Raw genomic sequence first — 9597 nt, forward strand, 5'->3', positions numbered from 1 at the left:
GAGAGAGAGAGAGAGAGAGAGAGAGAGAGAGAGAGAGAGAGAGAGAGAGAGAGAGAGAGGCGCTGTCATGCACTCATTGCCCAACAGGCTTCGTGGGATGTAGTGCAATACCTTACAATGATGCCTTCACCCTGGTCCTAACTGCATGTCCATGGGATCCTGTGGCAACGTTCTACCACTGTGGTCCAGGAGGCTATGCTGGTACCTGTGGTCCATGTTCTGCTCCAGCAGTGATGAACCCTGACCTCCATGTGGACATATTCAACCTCTGCCCCGACTGGTGCCTTCTTGATGTCCTTGGGCTGGACAATAGAAAATGGACTTTCTTTCCTTTTCTTCCTTTCTTGGGTTGTTTTTTTTTCTTTTCAGGGAATGAAGGGCAGACTTGGGAGAAATGAGAGGTGAGTGTGACTGGGTGAGACTCCCAAATAATCAACAACACAAAATAAAAACCACCTCAAACCCACAAACCCCAAGGCTTTGCCAACAACACTCCTCTCTGAAAGCACTCCTCAAGCAAAGTGAAGCACAAGAAGCAACACAGAGAAAAAAGAAGCCACTGGGCTGCAGTGGCTGTGTGCGAGCGCCTGGCTCCTCCACCTGGCCTTCCTGAGGGCATGAACTCAGGTCCGCAGGCTTTCTGGCCAGCGCTCTGCCCAGGAAGCCTCCTCCCGAGTCCACGCCTGGCCTTTGTTCCGTGGGCTCTGGGGAGAAGTTCTCACGCCTGCAAACACCTTACAGGCCGGGCTGCATCCCTGTCCTGTAGCTGCTAGTCTTAGCAAGTTAGATTTTCTTTCATTTGTTTGAAAATTTTATATTTGCTTATTTTTTTCTGATACAAGGTTTCTCTGTGTAGCCCCATCCGTCTTAGAACTTGCTCGGTAGATGAGGCTGGCGTCAAACCCAGAGCTCTGCCTGCCTCTGCCTCCCTAGTGCTGTGATGAGAGATGTGTACCACCACCTCCCGATTTCCATTTTCTTTTTTAAATCCGTTTTTGTGGTAATGTGGGATTGAACCCAGGGCATTGTGCAAGCTATGCAAGCTTTGTTACACTGAGCTACGGCCTTGACTCTCTTTTTATCTCCTATTGTGAGACAGGGTCTTACTAAGTTGCTCAGGCTGGCCTAGAACATCCGCTGTGTCTCAGGCTGGCCTTGAACATCCGCTGTGTCTCAGGCTGGCCTTGAACATCCGCTGTGTCTCAGGCTGGCTTTGGATGCTCCTTGCAGTCTTCCTTGGGAAACCACAAGGGAATCTGGCTGTTAGGCACCTCCGGCAGCAGGCCTCTGTTCCTTGTGGTTCTAGAGGAGGCAGGAAAAGCTCAACGGTTGACTGGGTTGGCTTCTAGAGCTGATCACCTCCCAGTGTGTCCTCACATGGCCTTCCTTTGTGGAGCTTATCCTGTGCCTGTCTAATGTGAATTCCAGGTCTGTTGGCCTACTCTCAAACTCGTCTCCTGATGCTCAGCTCTCGGCAGACCATCCCCGAATGCAGGCAGGGTGCTAAGGCCTCGTCCAAGGACCCGTGAGAGCGCAGTTTGTAACACTATCCTTCAGCCAGCCTGGCTCTGGCCCTGGGCAGAGAGGGGCCTTGGTGGTAGATGGTATAGTCCAGCAGTGTAGTGAGTGGCAAGAGCTGTCTGTGAGTCAAGTTGGCCAAGGCCCTGGACAGGGAGAAGGACCGTAGTTCTTTCTTGTTTTTGTGATTCCTAGCTACCAATAAGTGGTTGCCAGACCCTTTATGACCTGGTCTTGGGGGGTCTTCCCCCTGTTGAGGGTGATCACAGGATACTCCTGGAGAAGTATATAGACCTACCTCTAAGGCAGGCCTCACAGAATTCCCACTGTGGCTCAAGCCACCACAATTATGGCATTTCTCAAAGATCCAAGGCACACAGTTCATGGAGAGTGAGGAGGTGGGAGGAATGGGGATCCCGGAAAGAGAGTTGATCCAGAGAGCTAGAGGCCTATGCCAGGCGCTGCCTTTTTCTTTCATGCCAGAAGAGGGCGCTGGTGGCTGGAGGAGCAAAGTGTCCTTTAGGCTGAGTAGTTTTCTTCCTGGGCTTCTGTGCAAAGGCCTTTGGTCTGGCTGGTGGCAAGAAGTACCCTGGTGCTTATTGTACCTCATGAAGTGCCATACTGGATGGCTCACAGAGGCCCGTGGCATGTGTTCCTCCATTCAGTCTGTTCCCTGTACTCAGCGTCCCTGTCAGCAGGATGCCACAGGAATACCCATGCTGACAAAATCTGGGGAGGTCTTCCTGTGTCCTCCCAGGTAGGGACGTTGGGTAGTTGGCAGATGGCCTCCTCACTCACTACAGCCACAGTGTCAGTATTGTTTCGGTTCAACATCTTCCTTGGCGAGGAGGAAGTTTGCCACACCAACCCCAGTAGAATCTGTATGAAAAGTTCCACAGACAGAGGTGAGAACTTCTAAGGAAGGAGACCTCCTGGAACTGGTTGTGGGACTCTTGCTCGGAGCAAAACCTTGAGCCGTAGTTCTCATGGCAATCTATCTGCTCTGTCTCCTTTATTCCTTTTCTTACTTACAAGATGTTCCTAATGGCCTAGGCTAAGACCTTAAGCGAGAATAATGGGGACGAGAGCATCCCTTCGGATGGGGGCACTAGCCATGACCTGATCTCCGGGGAAGCCAGCGCTTCACTTTATAAATCATTTACAAGATGGATAAAAACTTTCCCTACAATAAAATTTCACATGGCTACACGTGTGTCATCAGAAGTAGGCTTTGGCATATTGTTTTAGAAAGCTTTAAAAAAAAGAATTAAAATAGTTTAAATTTACGTTTTGAAGATTCACAAAAAGAACAGGTACTAGAAGTTAAATAATAACTGACCATAAGAATTTATTTACCTGCTCTTGGAATTATGCCACTAGCCTTGGATGATTTTTGTGCTTTACTGTGACAAATGACTGTGATGATATTTGTCCTATCCATGACTGTGTCATTGAACATATCTTCTCAGAGTTATAATTGAAAAGGTCGGCTCAGGAACTTTGAGAAGGTCATGGAACACTTGCCCCTCCAGAAGGGAGAGGCTAATTAACATTCCTCAGACCACAGTAGGAAACTGACACATTCCACAGGACAGACCGCTGCCCACCTTCAGACAAGGGAAGTCCTTGCCACCTCATTCCCTAAAGACCAGTCAGTTTAAAGGGCGCACTAAGGGCGCACTGTTCCACCAATCATTGTACCTAGTTGCTTTATGTAGTTTCCATCCCTGGAAACTACATAAAACCTTGTTGAATGGGCCACCAGGGGTCGCTGCCTTTCCTTCAGGTCTGGGAGACCCCAGAGCACTGGAACAATAAATTCCTCTTGTTTTTTGCATTGATTCTGGCTCCACATGGTTCACTCAGGGTATCCCTGGTAAGCTAAGGCTCGACAGAGTCTTACATTTGGTGAGTTGGTGGGGAAATGCCTCCTCGTGGGAACACACTGGAGCAGTGAGTCAGAGGTCTCAAGCCTTTCCATGGCTCCTGTTTGTCTTTCTGTTCGTCAAAGTCTGAGTCTGTCAGTCTGTTTGAACTTTAGCTTGCAAGTGTTTGGGAGGCTCAGAGAGCCTATGGTGTCTGGTGCGGTGTGGTCAAGTGAGATGGGCAGATGTGTCTCCGGGAAGGCTCTGCTCCTTCTGGAAATGGCGAGACAATATTGACGGCAGTGAGTCTTCCTATAACCCGGTTGATCTGGCTCCTGCCGTATGTGCAGGAACACTTGGTATCTGTAACTGGGCCCTTGGAAGGGGCGAGCTGTGTGTTGATTGTCTTTCTCTGTGTTCTTGAACATGGACGCCCACCTGTGGCAGGGTTGAGCTGTCTGTATGGTGATTATTTTTCTCTGTGTTTGTTGGTATCTAGTTCTATGTTCTTGGACTTAGACTGACGGCATTTTTTTGGACATTGGACAGACTGATAGACAAGTTGTTCGGTCTCTGCTTCTCCGTATGACCCACTTGTAGGGACTTTTGACTTGTAGGTGATCAAAGCAGTAGAGGAGAGAGTGAGTCTTTAGGCCAGGATCCTTATGGCACCTGTCGGACCAAGGGCCCTAAATAGTTACCTAGAAGAATCTAGTAGAGGACCCCCCTCCTCCCTCACAGATGAAAGCTTTTCTTTCCTAAGACCCTCCTCACAGGTTCTGGCCATTAGGAAGAAAGAAGCATGGGAGGAGAGATCTGGACCTGAGAAACTTGTGACCCTCCAAGACTCTTCAACAGCAGACCTGTTATTCCAAGACCCTCTTTCTCCAAATCGCCAAATCTACCCTAGGCCCCATGACCCTGCCAGTGCCAGTACCGGTTCTTGGGTCCTCAGCCCATATGAGACTAGGGCCATTGTACCCCCCTTCACCAGAGGGAGGAGTGGGAGGAGACCTGAGAGCCAACTCCCCTGATACCATGGTGGCTCTCTCACTGAGGGCACATGGGCCTCTGGAAAAGGGCAATCAGGCTATGCAATATTGGCCCTTCTCTTTGGCAGACTTGTACAACTGGAAGGCCCACCCCACCCCCTTTTTTCCAAAGGGCCTGTTAATCTCTTTGAGGCTGTTTTATTTATAATGCAGGAAGCCAGAAGCCAGAGACTTGGGGGCACCATCGATTGACCAGGCTGTTATGGACAGCAGGCTTTCCCTGACTAGACCTGACTGGGACTTTAATATGGCAGAAGTTAAGGAGCACCTAAAGGCCCACCACCAGATTCCACTGGCAGGTCTCAAGGGCTGCATGATGACCACATGTTTGACCAAGGTATGTGAGGTTAAGCAGGGACCAGATGAGTCACCCGCAGCCTTTCTAGAGTGGCTCATGGAGGCATTCCGCCAATATGACCCTATGACCCCAGCAACAAAGAGCATAAAGCTACTGTGACAGTGGTTTTTATAGACCAGGCTAGTAGAGATATCAGGAAAAATATTCAGAGGCTAGAAAGACAGGATAAGCCATTGAGGTATTTATTGCAGGTTGCTGAGAAAGTCTACCGTTACAGGGAAACAGAGAAAGAGAAGGAGCAGAGAAAGAGAAAGAAAGAAAAGTGACAGGGAAGGAATCTAGAGAGCCCAGGCTACAGGAGTTAGGGAAAGCAGAGAAGAGAGACTCCAACCATAGAGAGACAAAACCCCTTGAAAAGGACCAGTGCGCATACTGCAAGGAGAGAGGCCACTGGCTTGAGAGTACGCTAACAAATGGAAGTCAGGAGCAGGAAGTCCCAGGCCTTGGGAAAAGCACCCCAAAAGGCAAAGGTCTTAGCCCTGGGTGAAGACAGTAATTAGGGGAGAAAGGGTTAGAACCCCTCCCTGAACCCAGGGTAACTCTGAGAGTGGAGGGCAAACTCACTCCATTCTTGGTAGACACAGGGGGTCAACACTCGGTGTTGCGTCTGCTCTCTTGACCAGCAATGAAGACGCAACCACCAGTTCTTCTAACAGCAGTTTATTCAGCAAGCTTCAATCTTTATCTCCCTCTTCATCTCCCCCGAGCCCCGGGGTACAAGCCCTTTTATACTCTCATATCCACTCCAATTGCGGCAGGCCACGTCACCTCACCAGGCACGCGGCCTCAGCCAACCAGAAGAGTGGGAACATATCACCACCAAATATGGACCTGTTTACCACAAGCTCCATAGCTGACAGGCGCCATCTTTAAGGTGCAGCTTTGGGTAGCCCAGGGGAGAGGCTGCAGCCTCCTACAACTCGGTCCTCCAAGCTGATGGCCCTGTTTCTAAGAAGAGATCTTGGGTCCAAGAAGCCATTGGCACCAAAATGTATTCATGAACTACCCAAAAAACAGTGGACCTAGAGATGGGCCGGGTATCCCATTCATTTACGGTAGCCTAGACTGTCCCTACACTATTGGGAAGAGACATACTCTCTGAAATGGGGGCCAAGATACACTTCCTGCTGGCCCAAAAGGAGAGACCTTTCAGACTGACCCCTGCTGTAAGATACACTTCCTGCTGGCCCTAAAGGAGAGATCTTTCAGACTGACCCCTGCCGTAAGCCAAGGCTACTTGGTTTACAGACAGGAGCAGTTTGTTCCATGAAGGTCAGAGATAAGCAGGTGCTGCTGTGGTTAACTGTACAAATGTCATCTGGGCAGAACCTCTACCCCCTGGCACCTCTACCCCATGGCATGTTGATGCAGAAAGTGGAGCTAATTGCTCTCACCAAGGCCTTGGAACTTAGAGCCAGCAAAAAAAAAAAAAAATCAACATCCACGTGGCTAGCAGGTATGCCCTTGCCACAGCCCATGTCCACAGGGCTATATGCCAAGAGAGAGGACTGCTCACATCAGAGGGAAAAGAAACAAGCAGGAAATCTTGGATCTGACGAAGCCAAGCAACTGTGAGTGTTACTCATTGCCCAAGATGTCAGAAGGGAAGAGACTCAGAGTCCCAGGGCAATAACCAGGCAGATCAAGTGACTATTCAGGAACCTATCCTGGTTATGGGCCTGCAAGAAACACCTGCTGGGAAATGGGACTATGAGATGGCTTCACTTAAAATATATAGAAGAAGAAAGAAAGGACTCAGATTGCTAGCCACCCTACCAACTATAACCAAGAGAAGGTAGGACAATAGCACACACAAGAAGGGAGAACTATACTCCTCAGAAAACAAGCAAAAGACTTACTAGACCAAATGCACAGATGGACTCATTTAGGGGATAAAAAGCTTGTCCAAGCATTTAAGGGACCTAAAGTATATATAATAGACCTCAGGTTCTGGGTCAGAGAGATAGAAAAGTGTAAGGTGTGTCGGCAAGTGAATGCTTATGCAGCCAAGAGTAAACAGGGCAAAAGACCTAGGGAGAAGGGCCGGGAGTTTATTGGGAGGTCGATTTTACAGAGGTTAAGACAGGAAAATATGGTCACAAATACCTTCTAGTGTTTGTAGATGTTTTCCCTGGATGGGTTGAGACTTTCCCCACCAAGCAGCAAACAGCTACTGTGGTAGCTAAGAAGATATTGGAAGAAACTTTTCCAGAGGTTCGGAGTTCCCAAGGTAATTGGATTGGACAATGGTCCTGCTTTTGTCTCTTAAGGTAAATCAGGGATTGGCAGAGATACTGGGAACTAATTGGAAGCCCTATTGTGTGTACTGTCCCCAGAGCTCAGGGCAGGTAGAGAAAATAAACAGAACCCCTATAAGAGACCTTGACTAAATTGACTTTGGAGACTGGCTTGAACTGGTTGGTGCCCCTCCCCTTAACCCTAACACCCCCTATCATTTTAACATGACCCCTTTTGAGATCCTGCATGGGACACCCACTCCCTTGACCCCGACTCTTGATCCCCCCAGAGTGACTTTTCAGGCCGACAAGGGACTTATGGCTCAATTGCAAGCTTTCCAGATCAGCCACTAGGAATTGTGGCCTAAACTGAGTGCCCTGTATAATGCAGGTACCTCAGAGGTTCCACACGAGTACCAGTTGGAGTGGATATATGCTGAACACTTGGAAGCAAAGTGGAGAGGGCTGTTCCTGGTGTTGCTGACCACCCCAACCTCTGTTAAAGTGGATGGAGTAACTGCCTGGGTTCACATCAGATCAGCACTTGTTCCTGACACCAACGAGATGGCAGCCAGACACCCAAGCAGCCCCCTTCTGCAAGGCCAGAGAAACCACGACACGGCTATGGTGTATCTTCAGGCACTGAGCCTCGGCAGCCCCACAACCCTACCAGGGTGATGTGGCAGGTGCTCTCCGACGCTGGTGATGTGGCGTGGTCCACACCCTGTGTCGTATCTGGTGGCTGGACCCTGACTTTGATCTCTGTGATTTAACGATGGGCCTTGACTTCTGGGGTGTCGCTGCCCTGGAGACACAGGGGGAGGCATTGCCTGAATATGGGGGGGGGACAAGAAACTTGTAAATATAAACCGTGTCCCAGAAGTGGCCTTGGAGGATGGGCTTAGGGTGCAGACACTCAAAGTTGAAAAGTGTCCATTGAGAAACCCCCATATATGTGTGCCTCCAAGATGAGAGAAGCCAGCAGCAGGCCCATCAGTGTTTCTTCTGTGCTACCTGGGGGTGTGAAACATTGGGAAGCACACACTGGAGACCATTCTGGGGGTAGTTAAAGATTCAATGGCCAAGGTGAGAGAAGGACTAGCCAAGCAGAAGAGAGAGAGTTCCAGTGCATTGGAACAATAAGTTCCTCTTGCTTTTTGCGTTGATTCTGGCTCCACGTGGTTCACTCAGGGTATCCCTGGTAAGCTAAGGCTTGACAGAGTCTTACAGTGATAATTGTTTATGTATAAAAACCCTTGATTGAGAGCTGCAAAATACACTCAGATTCAAACTGCCTCTGTGTTTGTTTCTGTTTCTCACTGCTGAATCCTTACCCATCTAGCCTTCGAGGACCCTTGTCCCAGGAACCCCCATACTCGACTGGGATGGTCCATGGCCTAAGTTCTTATAGTTCAGGTTACTGCCCATTCCCTCGTGGACCTGTTCCCAGTGGGTCTGGGGATAAGACTTTGTGCACCCTTAAAATCACCCTCAGTCTGTTGTCTACACCTATGTAATACAGTCCTTTACTGTCAACCCAGAGGCTATTTTACAGAAAACGCTGAGGCTCTTCAGGTACAAGTGTCCCCACCCTCTGGTCCTGAGCCCTGCCCGCTGACCATCTGAGGAGAAAGGTGGTTTGTACAGCTCTTCACTGAGGAGATGAGCCATAGGATATATTGGAGGTCCTGTCATGACCTGTTCTGGACGCCAAGGAGAGGGTGCAGGGGGATCTGACTGGCAGGGCCAATGACTGGGGTCTGGAACACCATCTGCTCCAAAGGACAAGGAAGATGTTGCTGCCACATGTGTCCTGTCAGCAGCAAGTGCTACTGTGCTAGAGACCCTAGACTTCATCAACAGCAACAGTAGGCAACCTATCTATCTATCTGTCTGTCTGTCTATCTATCTATCTATGCATCTATCTATCTATCTATCTATNTATCNATCTATCTATCCATCTATCTATCTATCTATCTATCTATCTATCTATCTATCTATCTATCTATCTATGCATCTATCTATCCATCTATCATCTGTCTATGCATCTATCTATCCATCCATCCATCTATCTATTGTTCATACTCTTCACGTGTCAGATCATGAATTAGGGACTGGGGTCATGAAAATTCATTTTCAGTCTGTGGTGTGTGTGTGTGTGTGTGTGTGTGTGTGTGTGTGTGTGTGTGTGTGTAGAGACAGCGACTACACAAAGTACATCTAGAGTAGATTCATTGCTCACCTTCCAGATGCTTTAAGCTCTGGAAGCCATGGCGTGCGTGACTTCCCTGCCATGACAGACCCAACCCTGCACTGTGCATCACACGAGCCCTCTCTCCTTCCTGAAGTTGCTTTTGTCAGGTTGCAGCTGTGGGAAACCTCCAGGTGAAATGGCACACAAGGAAATATTTCACCTGCTTTGCTAACACTGAGATGGAATGTACAGACAGTATACTTGCCTACCTGGGTGCATAGTCCAGAGATATGGACGGGGTCATGGAAGCACTGCTCTCAGGCTCCCAACAGCCCCCCCCCCAGCTCTCAGGCTCCCACAGCCCCCACCCCCA

The sequence above is a fragment of the Mus pahari genome, chromosome 3 (assembly GCF_900095145.1).
Source record: "Mus pahari chromosome 3, PAHARI_EIJ_v1.1, whole genome shotgun sequence".
In the NCBI taxonomy this organism is placed as follows: domain Eukaryota; kingdom Metazoa; phylum Chordata; class Mammalia; order Rodentia; family Muridae; genus Mus; species Mus pahari.